Genomic DNA, 18348 nt, shown 5'->3' on the forward strand with positions numbered 1-18348 from the left:
GGAGTTTAACCTCTATCTATATGTTCTTGGTGGAATGTCCTCCAGTTCTATTGCTAATAACAGAGGTGAATGATCCAATAGTAATCTAGCTTTATATTCAGTTTTTCTAACTCTCCCTTGAATATTTGTCTCCCGACAACAAAAACATATCAATCCTTGAGTATGTTTTATGCCTCAAATTTATGGTTAAATCAATGCAGGAAATGAAACTTCTGGATATATGGAGGAGGCAGCACCCAAGGGAGAAGGAATACTCATATTATTCGAGTAGGCATAAAATATACTCAAGGATTGATATGTTTTTGTTGTCAGCCCATATTCAAGGGAGTGTTAGGAAAACTGAATATAAAGCTAGATAGCTATCTGATCACTCACCCCTGTTATTAGCAATAGAACTGGAGGACATCTCACCAAGAACATATAGATGGAGATTAAACTCCATGCTACTTAAAAGACAGGAATTTAAAGAATTATTGAACGCCAAATTAAAATGTACTTTGAAATAAATATGGAATCAGTGGAAGACAAATTTCATTAGAGGGCAGATAATAAGTTATGTAACTAAGATGAAAAGGACTACAATTGGGAAATAGAACAGTTGGAAAGGGAGATAGTAAGTACAGAAAAAGAACGAGCAACAAGGGAAGATATAACAAAAAGAGAATTGGCGGACAAAAAAAATGAAACATTACAAACATATAAGGTGGAGAAGAACATAATGAAAATAAAGCAAATGTATTATGAGCAAGGAGAAAAAACACAAAATATTAGCCTGGCAACTTAAAACAGAACAAGCTAAAAGAACTGCATTGGCATCAAGGAAAAAGGACAAACAAATTATATATAATCCAATAGAGATTAATGAAAACTTTAAGGAATTTTATGAACAATTATACCAAACTGAGAATGGGAGAGAAGACAAAATAGAAGAGTTTTTACCTAAAATTGAACTGCTGAAATTGCAAGAAGAGGAACAAAACAAACGGATAAAACCATTTGAAATAGAAGTACAGGATATATTAAAAAAGCTACCGAACAGTTAAACACCAGGAGAGGATGGATTCCCAATAGAATTCTATAAAATATTTAAAGAGTTATTAATTCCTCCTCTCCTGGAAGTAATGAACCAGATAGAAAAAACACAAAACTTGCCAGATTCATGTAAGGCACCAATAATTACAGTAATACCAAAGACGGGGAAGGATCCATTAACACCAGCATCATATAGACCAATATCTCTACTTAATTCAGATTATAAGATAATAGCAAAATTATTAGCAAACAGATTGGCCGACTGTGTACCAAAAATAGTAAAATAAGATCAAACTGGATTTATTAAGAAAAGATGAACAGCAGATAATGTCTGTAAATTTATTAATTTAATTCATGCAGTTCAAGGAAATAAGATACCAACAGTGGTTGTTGCTTTAGACTCAGAAAAAGTATTTGACAGGGTAGAATGGAATTATTTATTCAAAGTATTACAGAGGTTCAATCTACCAGAAAAATATATTAATTGGATTAAAGCATTATATAATGGACCATTGACGAAGGTGACAGTAAATGGATATGTATCAAACCAATTTAAATTAAGTAGGTCAACTAGGCAGGGATGTCCACTATCTCCCTCACTGTTCGCTTTAGCAATAGAACCATTGGCAGAACTGATAAGAACAGAAAATAAAATAAAAGGGATAAAAATAAAGGAGAAGGAGTATAAAATCAGTTTATTTGCAGATGACATCATAGTATACTTAACAGAACCAGAAATATCAATAAAAGAACTACATAAGAAATTGAAGGAATATGGAGAAATATCAGGGTACAAGATCAACGCAAATAAAAGTGAAGTGATGCCAATGAGTAATGCAGATTATACAGAATTTAAAAAAGTATCACCATTTAATGGCAAACACAAGCAATCTGAGTATGTTTTATGCATACTCGAATAATATGAGTATTCCTTCTCTCTTGGGTGGTGCCTCCTCCATATATCCATAAGTTTCATTTCCTGCATTGATTTAACCATAAATTTGGCCACTTTATTCTTTTTGCTAGTCTTTTGTCTAGTTTTATCCAACATTGGATCCAAATTAAAGTTAAAATCCCCTCCTATCAATATATTTCCTTGCGTATCTACAATCTTCAAAAAATATCTTGCATAAACTTTTGATCCTCTTCATTAGGTGCATATATAATTAAGCAAATTCCAAAATTCTGAATATATCTGACACTTTATCATTTCATACCTCCCTGCTGGATCTATTATTTCCTCCTCTATTTTGATTGGTACATTTTTATTAATTAATATAGCTACACCTCTAGCTTTTGAATTATATGATGCTGCCGGGTTCCACTTCAGTTAGATATGTTTCCTGCACAAATGCTATGTCTATTTTTTCCTTTTTTCAGTAAATGTAATAGCCTCTTCCCTTTAATTTGGTTATGTATTCCATTAATATTTATAGTCATATAGTTCAACATGGCCATCTCGTATCCTGTTTACACCTCATTTCCACTTCTTCACCACCATCATCCCCCTTTTCCTCATTTTCATCTCTCAGTTTCCCTTTTTAATCTCAATTTATGATAACACATTTAAAACATAAAATACTTCAACAACTCCCACATCCAATATTCCCTTAGCGCCAAATGTTGCCCCTTATCACTTGCCAGGCAACCACAACTCCCCTCTCCATTTGGATTGCTAACCCGCTCGCAAAGGCGATTATTCTCTCCCACCCAACCACCCCCAGAAAACTTATTTTTACACATATAACAAAGTTATATTTCCCCTTACTTCCTTTCTTCCCTTCTCATTCCCTTTTTTAGTTCTTTACATGTACATTATTTTCACATCTTTAAATATATATATTTTATCGCCGTTCTTCATTCTTGTTACAACTCTTCATCTCTCCTTCTGTCCTGCAGGCGTTCTGCAAATTCTCGTGCTTCCTCCTGATCTGAAAACAGTCTGTTTTGCTCCCCAGGAATAAATATTTTAAGCACAGCTGGATGTCTTAACATAAATTTATAACTTTTTTTTTCCCCATAGGATTGATTTTGCTGTATTAAACTCTTTCCTCTTCTTTAAGAGTTCAAAACTTGTGTCTGGGTAAAAAAATATATTTTGACCCTTGTATTCCAATAGTTTATTGTCTTCTCTAATTTTATTCCATGCCCCCTCCAGTATATTTTCTCTTGTTGTATATCTCAAAACTTTTACTAAAACGGATCTTGGTTTTTGGTGTGTCTGTGGTTTCGGAGCTAGTGCTCTGTGTGCCCTTTCTATTTCCATTTCTTCCTGCATTTCTGTCATTCCCAGGACCTTTGGGATCCATTCTTTTATAAATTCCTTCATATCGTGCCTTCTTCATCTTCCTTTAGGCCCACTATTTTTATGTTGTTTCGCCTACTATAATTTTCCAACATATCAATTTTCTGAGCTAACAACTCTTGTGTCTCTTTAACTTTTTGGTCACTTCCTTCCAAAGTCGTTTACTTCCATTTCTACAGCCGTTTCTCGATCTTCCACATTTTCTACTCTTTTCCCTATTTCACTTTATCTTCTGTACTTTTCATTTTTCTTTTAATTTCACTAAATTCTTATGTCAACCATTCTTTTAATGCTCTCATTTGTTCTTTTTTTTTAATTTTTTATTTTTCACACCATAAATCACGTTAGCCATGATATACACTTTTTCTTTTTCACACATATACAGTGACTTTTTCTCCCCCCCCCCCCTCCCTCCTCCCAAGTCACCCCCCCCACCCCCCCCCCCTCTCATCCATTTTAGGTATACAATTAGGTTGCATTAAGCCAGTCAGACAATGTTGTCATTCAACAAAAATACACCAGAAATTCTACTGAGTCCATTCTTTTCTTCTCTTCTCCTTCCATCAACTTAGGTAATGTTTGTTCCCGGTAGGTTTTCGCTATTGTATTTAATGTAAGGCTCCCATACTTGTTCGAATATTTCAATATTATTTCTTAAACTATATGTTATTTTTTCTAATGGAATACATTTATTCATTTCTATATACCATTGTTGTATTTTCAAATTATCTTCCAATTTCCAGGTTGACATAATACATTTTTTTGCTACGGCTAGAGCTATCTTAACAAATCTTTTTTGTGCATCCTCCAAATCAATTCCAAATTCTTTGTTTTTTATGTTACTTAGGAGAAAGATCTCTGGATTCTTTGGTATATTGTTTTCTGTTATTTTATTTAATATCTGATTGAGATCATCCCAAAATTTTTCTACTTTCTCACATGTCCAGATTGCATGAATTGTTGTTCCCCTTTCTTTTTTACATCGAAAACATCTATCAGATACCGTTGGGTCCCATTTATTTAACTTTTGAGGTGTAATGTATAGTCTGTGTAACCAATTATATTGTATCATACGTAGCCTCGTATTTATTGTATTTCTCATCGTTCCAGAACATAATTTCTCCCATGTTTCCTTTTTTATCTTTATATTTAAATCTTGTTCCCATTTTTGTTTAGTTTTACCATTTGTTTCCTTATTCTCCTTTTCTTGCAGTTTAATATACATATTTGTTATAAATCTTTTGATTAACATTGTATCTGTAATCACATATTCAAGGTTACTTCCCTCTGGTAAACTCAAATTGCTTCCTAATTTATCTTTCAAGTAGGATCTCAGTTGGTAATATGCCAGCGCTGTATCTCCAGTTATATTGTACTTATCTCTCATTTGTTCAAAGGATAAGAATCTACTTCCTGAAAAACAATTTTCTATTCTTTTAATCCCTTTTTTCTCCCATTTTCTAAAGTAAAGGTTGTCTATTGTAAAAGGGAGTAGCTTATTTTGCGTCAATATTAGTTTTGGTAATTGATAATTTGTTTTATTTCTTTCTACATGAATCTTTTTCCAAATATTGAGGAGATGGTGTAATACTGGAGAAGTTCTATGTTGTATCAATTTTTTGTCCCATTTATATAATATGTGTTCAGGTATCTTTTCCCCTATTTTATCTAATTCTAATCTCGTCCAGTCTGGTTTTTCCCTTGTTTGATAAAAATCTGATAGGTATCTTAATTGTGCGGCTCTATAATAATTTTTGAAGTTTGGCAGTTGTAAGCCTCCTTGTTTGTACCATTCTGTTAATTTATCTAGTGCTATCCTCGGTTTCCCCCCTCTCCATAAAAATTTCCTTATTATTTTCTTTAACTCTTTGAAGAATTTTTCTGTCAGTTGTATTGGCAATGCCTGAAATAAGTATAGTATCCTTGGAAAAATGTTCATTTTAATACAGTTTATCCTTCCTATCAGTGTTAGTGGTAGCTCTTTCCAATGCTCTAAATCGTCCTGTAATTTTTTCATTAGTGGATTGTAATTGAGTTTATATAATTGGCCTAGATTTTTGTTTATTTGTACACCTAGGTATCTTATTGCCTGCGTTTGCCATCTGAATGGGGATTCCTTCTTAAATTTTGAGAAATCCACGTTATTCATAGGCATTGCTTCACTTTTATTTACGTTTATCTTGTATCCCGACACTTCTCCATATTCCTTCAATTTCTTATATAATTCTTTTATTGATAGTTCTGGTTCTGTTAAGTACACTATCACATCATCCGCAAATAGACTGATTTTATATTCCCTGTCTTTTATTTTTATTCCTTTTATATTATTATCTATTCTTATCAATTCTGCTAGTGGTTCTATAGCTAGCGCAAACAATAACGGTGATAGTGGGCATCCCTGCCGCGTTGACCTGCTTAAGTTAAATTGCTTTGATACATGTCCATTTACTGTCACTTTCGCTAACGGTCCCTTATATAATGCTTTAATCCAATTAATATACTTCTCCGGTAAACTGAATTTTTGCAATACTTTGAACAAATAATTCCATTCTACTCTGTCGAAGGCCTTCTCTGCGTCTAAAGCAACTGCTACTGCAGGTGCTTTATTTCCTTCTACTGCATGAATTAAGTTAATAAATTTACAAATATTGTCTGTTGTGCGTCTTTTTTTGATAAATCCAGTTTGGTCTAAATTTACCATTTTCAGTACCTGTTCTGCTAATCTGTTTGCTAATAGTTTAGCTATTATCTTATAATCTGTGTTTAGCAAAGATATTGGTCTATATGACGCTGGTGAGAGTGGATCTTTCCCTTGTTTTAGTATCACTGTAATTATTGCTGTTTTACATGAATCTGGTAAGTTTTGTGTCTCATCAATCTAGTTGATTACATCCAGGAGGGGCGGTATTAATAGGTCTTTAAATGTTTTGTAAAATTCTATTGGGAGTCCATCCTCTCCTGGTGTCTTATTATTTGGTAATTTTTTTATTATCTCTTGTATTTCTACTGTTCCAAATGGTTCTGTTAATTTATTTTGTTCCTCTATTTGTAGTTTTGGTAGTTCCATTTTAGTCAAAAATTCATCTATTTTCCCTTCTTTCCCTTCGTTTTCAGTTCGGTATAATTGTTCATAGAATTCTCTGAAGTTTTCCTTAATTTCTTTCGGATTATATGTAACTTGTTTGTCTTTTTTCCTTGTTGCCAATACCATTTTCTTAGTTTGCTCTGTCTTAAGCTGCCATGCTAAGATTTTGTGTGTTTTTTCACCTAGTTCATAATATTTCTGTTTTGTCTTCATTATATTCTTCTCCACCTTATATGTTTGTAATGTTTCATATTTTATTTTTTTATCCGCCAATTCTCTTCTTTTAGTTGTATCTTCCTTCATTGCTAATTTTTTTTCTATGTTTACTATTTCCCTTTCCAACTGCTCTGTTTCCTGATTGTAGTCCTTCTTCATCTTGGTTACATAACTTATTATTTGCCCTCTAATGAATGCTTTCATTGCGTCCCATAGTATAAACTTATCTTCCACTGATTCCGTATTTACTTCAAAATACATTTTTAATTGTTTTTCAATAAATTCTCTAAAATCCTGTCTTTTAAGTAGCATGGGGTTTAATCTCCATCTATACATTCTTGGAGGGATGTCCTCTAGCTTTACTGTCAGTATTAAGGGTGAATGGTCCGATAGCATTCTCGCTTTATATTCTGTTTTTCTTACTCTATCCTGCATACTAGCTGATAACAAAAATAGGTCTATTCTTGAGTATGTTTTATGTCTAGTCGAGTAGTATGAGTATTGCTTTTCTTTTGGGTTTTGTTTCCTCCATATGTCCACAAGTTTCATTTCTTGCATTGATTTAATTATAAATTTGGTTACTTTGTTTTTCCTGTTAATTTTTTCCCCCGTTTTATCCATATTTGGATCCAAATTCAGATTGAAATCCCCTCCTATTAGTATGTTCCTTTGCGTATTAGCTACCTTCAAAAAGATATCTTGCATAAACTTTTGATCTTCTTCGTTAGGTGAATATATATTAAGTAGATTCCAATGCTCCGAATATATCTGACATTTTATCATAACATATCTCCCTGCTGGATCTATTATTTCCTCTTCTATTTTAAATGGCACATTTTTGCTAATTAATATAGCCACTGCTCTTGCTTTTGAATTATACGATGCTGCTGTTACATGTCCTACCCAATCTCTCTTTAATTTCTTGTGCTCCAATTCAGTTAAGTGTGTTTCTTGGACAAATGCTATATCTATTTTTTCCTTTTTCAGTAAATTTAGTAGTTTCTTCCTTTTAATTTGGTTATGTATTCCATTAATATTTAAAGTCATATAGTTCAGCGTAGCCATTTTATATTTTGTTTATCTTCTCTTTCCGTTTTTCCATCATTACCTTTCCTCCTTTTCCATTTCTGTTTTCTTATTTTCAACTCTTTACAAGACAACATTCCTACAACATCCAACATTTTCCTTATTCTCCTATTTCTATCTTCTTTATCCCCAATCTCCCCTTCCCCTCCTGAGCTGTCCTTTATCCCTTGTCGGACAACCACATCTCCCCTCTCCATTTGGATTTGTGAATCCACTCGCAAGCGTCAACTGATTTTGCAGTGACCGCTATTTTCCCCCACCCAGCCCCCCCCAGAAAAGATTTCACTTTTCATATGTCACAAAGGTCACTCTTTTAATTCCCTCCTTATTCTCTCTATTCCATTACCTTCCCTTATTAATTCTTGTCTATACTATCTATATTTTCCTCTAATTACAGATACATTCACGTATGCACATTGTCTCTATTCACTCTTATACCTCTTTACCCACATACATATCAATCGTGATCATTTTAACTCTCATTACCCGTCTTCATCCCTCAGTCTATTTTTGTAATTGTTCTGCAAATTTTCGTGCTTCTTCTGGATCCGAGAATAGTCTGTTTTGTTGTCCTGGAATAAATATTTTCAATACCGCAGGATGCTTCAGTATAAATTTATACCCTTTCTTCCATAAAATCGCCTTTGCTGTATTGAACTCTTTTCTCTTCTTTAGGAGTTCAAAACTTATATCTGGATAAATGAAGATTTTTTGCCGTTTATATTCCAGTGGTTTGTTGCCCTCTCTTACTTTTTCCATTGCCTTCTCCAATACCTTTTCTCTTGTAGTATATCTTAGGAATTTTACTACAATAGATCTTGGTTTTTGTTGTGGTTGTGGTTTAGAGGCCAATGCTCTATGTGCCCTTTCTATTTCCATTTCTTGCTGTAGTTCTGGACATCCTAGGGTCTTAGGGATCCACTCTTTTATAAACTCCCTCATATTCTTGCCTTCTTCATCTTCCTTAAGGCCCACTATCTTTATGTTATTTCTTCTGTTATAATTTTCCATTATATCTATTTTTTGAGCTAGTAGTTCTTGTGTCTCTTTAGTTTTTTTATTAGATTCCTCCAATTTCTTTTTTAAGTCTTCTACCTCCATTTCTGCTGCTACTGCCCGTTCTTCCATCTTGTCCATTTTTTTCCCCATTTCTGTTAAGGTGATATCTATTTTATTCACTTTCTCTTCTGTGTTGTTTATTCTTCTTCTTAAATCATTGAATTCCTGTGTTTGCCATTCTTTAAATGACTCCATGTATCCTCTAACAAGAGAAAGTATATCCTTTACCTTGCCTTTCCCTTCATCTATTTCACTGTATTCTTCCTCTTCTTCTTCCTCTGGGTTGGCTATCTGTTGTTTCTTTGTTGCCCTTTCCTTCTCTTCTTTCTTGTTTTCATTGTTTTCTGTGGTCTCTTCTTGCTGCAGGTGTACTGCAGCTGTCGTTGCCGGCTGTGGAGATCGACTCCCCAGCTGGTCCCCCCTCCCGTCGGTGTGTTTTCTTTCATGCGCGGTTGCGCACTTTTACTCGGCTCTGCGAGCCATTGTTGTAGTTCTTTTTCTACCGACCTGAGGATGCGGGCTCCTCTCTCCACAGCGGGCTTCTTCGGACAGGTAAAGCCTTCACCTTTTTCCTCCGTTGTCTTCTCTTCCTCTCTTCTTTCCGTTGATTTTGATTTTTCTTTTTTTGTCTCCATCTTCTTTCCACCTTTATACTCACTTTTCTTTAACTTTTATTTCTGTGCCTTTGTATTTTCTCTTGTTTTTCCCGACTTTTCTGGAGAGGGCTGGAGTTCTCCGTCCGGCCACTACTCCATCACGTGACTCCTCCCCCTCTCATTTGTTCTTGAAAAAAAACTTTATCTATATTCTGTCCATCTGTTTTACTTTCTATTTCTCTGTGCAGATCTTGGTCTTCTTCTTCCTCTTCTTCTGTGTCTGTACCTGTGTTTGTGTCTTCTTCTTCTCTTCCTTGTATCTGTGTCTCTTCTGACTTTCCTGATGTGTTGCTTGCCTCACTTTGCTGGGCTTCTTCTTGCTTGGTTTCTTCTTGCTTGGCTTCTTGCTGTTGGTCCTCTTCTTCTGGGCTACTCATCTGTTGGGCCTCCTGCTGTTGCTCTTCTTTCCTTTCACTCCCTTTCCTGTCGCTTTCCTCTTCTTCCAGCTGAGAGCACTGGTGTCAGGCATCCCTCAGCTGGTCATGTGTTTGCCCGTTCCTCGGCTGAGCCCCCCTCCTGTCGGTGTTCTCCTTCTCCTTAGTAAGCGCACTGCACATGTGCGACTCCTTGCGTATGCGCAGTTGCGTGCTTTTTGGCTCAGAGAGCCATTTTTGCAGTCCAGCGGTCGGGGGGTCGCGACTCTGTGGGGCCGTCACCAACCTTGGAGAATAGGTTCTCTTCTCCACGTTGGCTCCCTGTTTCTTCATGCAGGAAAGGCCTTCTCCTTTCTCTTCCGGTATCTTTTCTTTTTTTTTTCCATTGTTTTTACTTTTTCCTTCTTGGGTGCCATTTTCTTTCTTTTCTCTACAACTCTATCTTTTATTTGTTATATTTTGTATTTCTTGAACTTTGCATTTTCTTCACTTTATTTCTTCTTTTCTAGAGAGGGCTGGTATTCCCCTACCGGCCACTACTCCATCACATGACTCCTGTGGTCCATCTTTTGACTTCAGCACCATTACTGTGGACAAGGACTCTGCCCTCTCTCATGGTCAATGATCATATCCTTCATCTGGCTGATGTTGGGAGACAGCTTGTTATCTAGACACCATGTCATTGGGCTTTCAATCTCCCTCCAATCTGTATTCCTATTTAAATCATGAGAAGTATTTAAAGTGAAGAAAAAAACACTATTTATATCTCAAAGAATTAAGATTTATGGGGAACTGTCACAGAGGAGGTTGAAACCTGCATAGATCAGCATACAGTGAACACAGTGAGCATCCCCTCTACTTTTCCCGCTGCCTTGGGAAAGCAGCTAACATAGTAAAAGGCCATTCCACACCCCAATTACCCTCTCATTTCCTCCCTCCCATAGGACATGCACCACCAGATTCAGAGACAGTTTCCTGCCTGCTGTTGGCAGACTATTGTAGGACCTCTCTCTCATTAGTGACACGGCGCTGCCACAGCATTGTTTTAATTCAACCTTTTTTCTGGAACACCGCTGCACTCTGCACTTTGTTTTATTTTGCACTACCAGTTATGCTCAAGGACAGACTGATTTGCGTTGATAGAATACAAAACAAAATTCTTCACTGTAGATCATGCTGAGGGTCCAAGTGATCCTAACTCTGTGCTCTTTGTGTTTTTGCGTTGTGACGCAGATATAGGGAAAGGGCTGGAAGGTTTCGAGGAGACCTGAAGAACAAGTCCAACACATATAGGGTGGCTGGAATCTGGAACACATTTAACAAGTATCTAGCTGAGTGTATGAATCACTAAGGCCAAGAAGGGTACGGTAAATATGAGCAGTTCATTTGGGTTCCTGATGTTTGGCATGGACATGGTGGGCTGAAGAACTTGTCTCTGGGCCATATCACTCTGAACATCTTAAGCACGGAATCCTGGTCAATGTCCTGAGCTGTAACTATGCTGGTGGGTTCCTGCTTTTGAGCTGTGTGCCATGGAGAGAGGTGCCTGCAGGGGGCACTGCAGTCACACTTGGCATGGCGATCTCTCAGCTCTGCTCACAGCCATTAATCTACCCACTTGCTCAGATTCCAGTACACCATTCACCAGAATCAAAATTTTATTGTCATGAAATTCTCTGTTTGATTGACCCTCCTCCTCCTCCCCCCTGCATTGACCCTCCTCCTCCTCCCTCTCTGCATTGAATCAACCTCCGAGAGAAAAAAAAATGAAATTATCTGTTTTGTAACAGCATTACAGGTGCAAAATAGCTATAAACTACATTTTTAAAAAATTAATTCATACAAAAGAAAAGTAAGTGAGGTAGTGTCTGTGGTTTGTTGTTCATTCAGAAATCTGATGGCAGAGGGGAAGAAACTGTTTCTGTACCATTGGGTACCATCTTCAGGCTCCTGCACCTCCTTCCCGATGGCAACATTGTGAAGAGGGCATGGCCTGGAAGGTGAGGGTCCCTGAGGATAGAAGCCTCTTTCTTGGGACATCGCCTCTTGTAGCTGTCCACAATGGAGTGAAGATTTGTACCCATGACAGCTCCAGCCAAGTTCACAATTCTTTGTAGTCTTTTCCTCTCCTGTACTTTGGCAACTTCATACCAAACAGTGATACAACCAGAATGCTCTCCATGGTACACATAGAAATTTGCAAGAGTCTCCGGTGACATACTAAATCTCAAACTCCTCATGAAATATAGCCACTGGCAAGCCACCTTTGTGATTACATTGACATGGAGGCCCCACGATATACTTCAGATATGTTGACTCCCAGGAATTTAAAGTTCTTAACACTTTCCACTGCTGACCCCTCATTGAGGACTGGTTTATCTTCACCCGATTTCCCCCTCCTGAAGTCCGCCATCAATTCCTTAGTTTTGCTAATGTTGTTGTGACACCACCACTCAGCTAGCTGATCTATCTCACCCCTGTCGGGTTCCTCATTGCCATCTGTGATTTTGCCAATGACCATGGTACCATCGGCAAATTTGTAGATGGCATTTGAATTGTGCCTGGCCACACAGTCATGGGTGTTGAATGAGTAGAGCAGTAGGACTTTGAGATGCACATGTCTTGATTGTCATTGAGGAGGAGATGTCCTTTCCAATTCATACTGACTGTGGTGTTCCGATGACAAAGTCAAGGATCCAGTTGCAGAGATGGATGCAGAGGCCCATGTTCTGAAGCTTGCCGACCAGTACTGAGGGTATGATGGTTTTGAAAGCTGATGAAAAGTAAATTGATGTACACGTTGCTGTTGTCTCGGTGATCCAGAGCTGAGTGGAGAGCCAGTGAGATTGCATCTGCTGTGGAGTGATAATGGCGGTAGGCAAATTGCAGTGGGTCCAGATCTTTACTTGGGAACTAGTTGATTCTGGCCATGACCACTAGATGTCCCTGTACACCAGCGTTCCTTCACCCTGCCCTCACCTGGAAAGTGCACTGTGGATCATGAATTTGTCTGAAACCAACAATTAATATTTGAATAAATGAGTAAAGTAATCAGGTACAATGTACAGGTGCAATGGAAGTCTTATTTTCTGCAGCTTTTTCCTCAGAAGGGAAAAATCTAAATATAAAAAAATTCACTGTGATCCCAGGATTCTTACTTTAAAGTTTCCCTTTGTTTTCAAAGCTGGATGAGACTGGCAAGACCCAGTGCCTTTGATGTCCTGGGATGGTGTGGTTATTTCTGCTCCAACTCTCTCTGTTCTTTGTTCTGGCTGACCTTCTGTGATGGTGCAGAGTAGTGTTGATGTTCAAGGAATGCTAATGTCTTGGAGGCAATTCTACTCCAGGGTCTTGCAGGCAACAGAGGCTGTGAAGTGGGAGTTACTAGTGAAAGGAGTTTCTTGAGTTGTTAACTCTCTTGATAACAAGAGGCCTGAGTATTGGACACCAGGAATCTGGTGCTGCAAACTAACTGCATTCAAAGCCAAGTGCTGCATTTTAAAGAGAAAATAGTTTTCTCAATGAAGGCAGCAAAATCTGCACATCGTGAGGCTGCACTTGCATTAGAGAAATGTTTCCAGGTCCTTCACAGGAACCCATTCCATCCCCAAGTTGGCACTGAGTTTGTGCTGGGTGATATTTGAAAGGGTCTCCACTGGAGAATTGGCTGGTGGACAGGAGAAGACAAGGGAAGAGTTGGGGAGGTTCACATATCAGTGATGGAGTTCAGCGAGTTGGGTAATTGTGGATGAACAGTGTGTGGAGGTGCTGATGAGAGCCAGTACTGCAATACAGGTGGGAACATCAAAGAGTGGAGCACAATCCAGGCCCTCCATATGGAGGTATAAACCTACTCCATATCAATCGAACCCTCCCCTCCCTCACAGTCCATAAACCTTATCTATCTAAATCTTTTAAATATACCATTCTCCACCATCATCCCCAGCAATGCATTCCAGACACCCACCACTCTCTGTTTCTGGGACCCATACAGATAGTTGATGAAGAATCCTTCCTCACTGAGGTCCAGGCCAGTGGACAGCTGAAAACAATGGTGAAAGATACCAGGCGCTCCCAAGGAAACGTGCATTGGTTTCCTCCAGGAGACAATGCCCTGGACACCGTCTAATGCAGAAATCCGGGAAACAAAAATACCTTGTCGTTCTGAAATAAATCGCACTCTGCAAGCAAATATCCATCTGTGTCTTCTCTCTCCCTCCCTTCTCTCTACCTGTCTCCCTGTGTCTTTTTCTCTGTCCCTTCCCCCCCCCCCTCCCCAGCATCATCAAGGACCCCCATCACCCTGGTCACAATCTCTTCCCACTGCTGCCAATGGGCAGAAGGGACAGAAGCCTGAAGACCAGTCCCTCGAGGTTCAAGGACAGTCTCTGTCACCAACCTCCGGACTGTCTGCACCTTCGGACACACTTTTATTTGCACTGATCTCCCTTTTTAATTCCATTATGCATTGTTTTAGTCACAAGAAGCCGTTCTGCACCAGCAAGTGCGTGTGTACATTGTACACTGGGTAGGTCAATAAATATTATATTACCATTTTGCTCTCTCCGCGAGGGCTCTGAAGCTTTGCCCACCGTTGTCCGACCGATCGCGAACGTCCTCATTTAAGCCTGGAAGCGGCTGTCATATCGGGGGCGGATGTGGGAAGGGTTTTTTAAAAATCAGGTCAGCGGCAAAGCAGGCGGGGTTTTGGAGCGTGGCTTCCTGCAGACGTGGGTGGGGGTGAAGACCCTCTCTGTCCGGGCGCACATGGCCCATGAGAACCCCTCGCCTCACCTCAGAGCAGTGAAACATGTGATAATGATACATTATTTATGGTTATATTGTCGAGAGTTTGCATCCAGCATCAGCGACCTCGCACCTTCGTCTCCTGCGGCCAGAGAGATGTGCCTCCTCCTGGGGGGGAGGGGGGGCTCTATGAGGCCGTTTCCACTGTGCAGAAACGGCGTTATTTACCACCCAGGTCTTAGGCGGGGCATTGTGCTAGTGAGTCGCTTGTCTCCGAGTCCCCTTGTCCCTTCCTGACTGCGGTGCTCATGGAAAATGAAATGCACTCCGCCGGGGAAAGGGGTGCTGGGTCGGGGCGGCCCTCCGCTCCACTGACCTACAAGCAGCGGTGTTTGGCCCACGCCCAGAGAGCAAGGCTGCGGTGTGATCCTGCTGTGCTCACCTGATCGCTCATGTCATGGGATCCTCCTGTGCTCCTATATCGCCATGGGATCCTGCTGTGCACACATATCGCTGTGGGATTTTGCCGTGCTCACCTGATCGCTCACTTGTCATGGGATCCTACTGTGCTCACATATTGCCATAGGATATTGCCGTGCTCACCTGTCCTTTTATATTGTTGTGAGATCTTGCTATGCTCTCTTGTCATGGGATCCTACTATGCTGTGCTCACCTGATCACTCACCCGGGATCATGCTGTGCTTTCATATTGCTGTGGGATCTTGCTGGGCTCACCTGATCGCTCTCCTGTCATGGGATCCTACTGTGCTCACATATCGCTGTGGGATCTTACTGTGCTCATATATAATCACTGTGGGATCTTTCTGTGCTCACCTGCCATGGGATTGTGTTGTGCTCACCTGATCGCTTAGTCTTCCACCATACAGGTAGCTTCCTGGCGGAGCTCCTCTTTTATCATTGATCTGTTCTCCACTGCGGCAGTGAGCGAGGAAGCTTCACTCTGCCTGTGTGTATGCCTGCAGTTCTCAGCTCGATCTCACACCCATCAGCTGTAGGTGAGAACCTTGATCCATCTCAGGCTGGAACAAGGGTCGCTACTGCCTGCACCTTGCTGCTTGGCTGGGTGCCCCAGAGTGTGGGTGGCCAGTGGCCTGTGCAGTGTTTGGGATGGAGAGGAAGCAACAAACCCAGTACATTAAACATAAGTAAAAGGAGTCATCTCCATGGCTAATCTGGTGCCAACTCTGCACGATTTGCAAGAAGTAGGATCTGAATTGGTCCATTCAGCCCATCAAGTCTACTCTCTTTAAAATATTGACTGATGTATTTTTCTCTCAACCCCATTGTCCTGTTACCTCTCTTTACCATTTAAATTAATCAATAACCAGTAACTAATAAAGGTTACCAATCAACCCTACTCCTCTTCATTCTTTTCTGTGTATAAACCTATTGGTGTGTCTCAAAGACATTTAATGAGGAAGCCTCCATTGCTTCCTTGGGCAGAGAATTCCACAAGGCTTTTTCAGGTGCATTCAATGCTAAGAATGCACCTAAAGAAGCAGAAGCGGCCCTTTAAATTGCTGTTCAGGTGGCAGAGTTTAAAGCACATCACTGGCCTCCTGAAGGACACAGCTGCACAGAACCCTCCGGCTCCTGCGCAGTGTCAGCTGTGATCAGCAGCCTGACCCTTTAACATCCGCTTTCAGCCAGCTGCATTCAGGTGGCTGGGGGAGCCACTGAGCTGAGCTGATTATCCCGCTCAGAGGAGGGTTACATAGCTCGCCTCAAGAGTGCCTCCTGCACATTCAGGTGGCCTCAAAACAGCCATATATTACCTAATCATGCGGCTTTACATGCGGAGCAATTGGCCACCTGAAAGTGCCTACAGATTCACTACTCCTGGGAGAAGGAATTCCTCCTTAACTCTGTCCTAAATCTACCTTTCAGTCTTGATTCAGACAAAAGTAATCCATTTTCCGAAGAAGCGTTAATTTCTCTGCTTGGTGTATCTTCTTGGTGACTGAACTGAAACTATCCCATCCATTCCTGCATTATGATGCCATTTTTCACTTATTAGTGGCTAATTTCTGGAAACAAAGCTAACCACAAATTGACAGTATTCTATGATAAAATTGTGATGCAAAGGATTATTAATAAACCTGCTCGGATTTTCCAAGGAATGGATTGAACGGAGTTGTGTCCAGCTGCTCTGTATTTAATTTCATCTCAGTGTAAATGTGACCAACTGTAAAAAGGCCGGATGGGTTGAAGTTTGTCAAATGTGTTCAGGAAAGTTTTCAAAATCAATATGTAGAGGTACCAACTAGAGAGAGTGCAAAACTGGATCTCCTATTAAAGAACAAGTCAGAACAGGTGACAGAAATATGTGTAAGGGAACATTTTGGGTCCAGTGATCATAATGCGATTAGTTTCAAATTAATTATGGAGAAGAATAGGTCTGGGCCTCAGGTTGAGATTCTAAATTGGAGAAAGGCTTATAGTGAGGAAAGGAGAAAGGATCTACAATGAGTGGATTGGGATAAGTTGTTTTTCAGCAAGGATGTGCACTTTAAGTGGAGGATTTTCAAAGGTGAAATTTTGAGAGTATGGAGTTTATATGTTTCTGTCAGGATTAAAGCAAGATTAGTAGGCATAGAGGACCTTGGTTTTCAAAGGATATTGGGGATCTGGTTCAGAAGAAAAAAAGAGGTGTATGACAGGTACAGGCAACATGGAGCTAATAGCGTACCTGAGGAGTACAAAAAAATGCAAGAAAAAACTCAGGCTAAAAGAAGACACAAGGTTGTTTTGGCCGACAATTTGAAAGAAAATCTTCAGGATTTCTACAGGTGTATTAAGAGTAAAAGTTAGTAAGGGACCTGGAAGATCAGAGTAGTCGGCTTTGTACGGAGCTGAAAGAGGTGGGGGAGTGCTTAATTTTTTTTTCATCAGTATTCACTCAGGAAACAGGCACAGAGTTGTGGGAAATAAAAAAAAAAATCAAGCAGTGAAGTTATGAAACCTATACAAATTAAAGAGGAGGAAGGGTTTGCTGTCTTAAACCAAATAAGGTGGATAAATCACCAGGTCCTGTTAAGATATTCCCTCAGTCCTGGAGGGAGGCTAGTGTAGAAATTGCAGGGGTTCTGGCAGAAATATTTAACATGTCCTTGGCCACGGGTGTGATGCTGGAGGATTGGAGGGTAGCTCACATTGTTCTGTTGTTTAACAAAGGCTCCAAAAGCAACCCTGGAAAATTATAGACTGGTGAGCCTGACGTCAGTAGTAGGTAAATTATTGGAAGATGTTTTAAGAAATAGGATGCACAATTATTTGGATAGCCAGAAACATATTAGGGATAGTCAACATGGCTTTGTGTGTGGTAGGTGTCCAACCAATCTTACAGAGTATTTCGAGAAGGTTACCAGGAAAGTTGACAAAGGACAGGCAGTGAAGAAAAATCCAGAAGGATCTGGATCTTCCAGAAAAATGGGCTGAAAAATGGCAGATGGAATTTAATGCATACAAGGGTGAGGTGTTGCATTTTGGAAGATCAAACCAAGAAAGGACATACACAGTAAATGGTAGGACACTGAGCAGTGCGGTAGAACAGAGGGACCTGGGAATACAGATACATAATTACCTGAAAGTGGTGTCACAGGTGGATAGGGTTGTAAAGAGAGTTTTTGGCATATTGGCCATCATAGTATTCAAATTATTGAGTACAGGAGTTGGTATGTTATGATGAAGTTGTATAAGGCATTGATGAGGCCAAATTTGGCATATTGTGTGCAGTTTTGGTCACCTAACGACAGGAAAGATATCAAT

Source organism: Narcine bancroftii, chromosome 3 (assembly GCF_036971445.1).
Source record: "Narcine bancroftii isolate sNarBan1 chromosome 3, sNarBan1.hap1, whole genome shotgun sequence".
NCBI lineage: Eukaryota > Metazoa > Chordata > Chondrichthyes > Torpediniformes > Narcinidae > Narcine > Narcine bancroftii.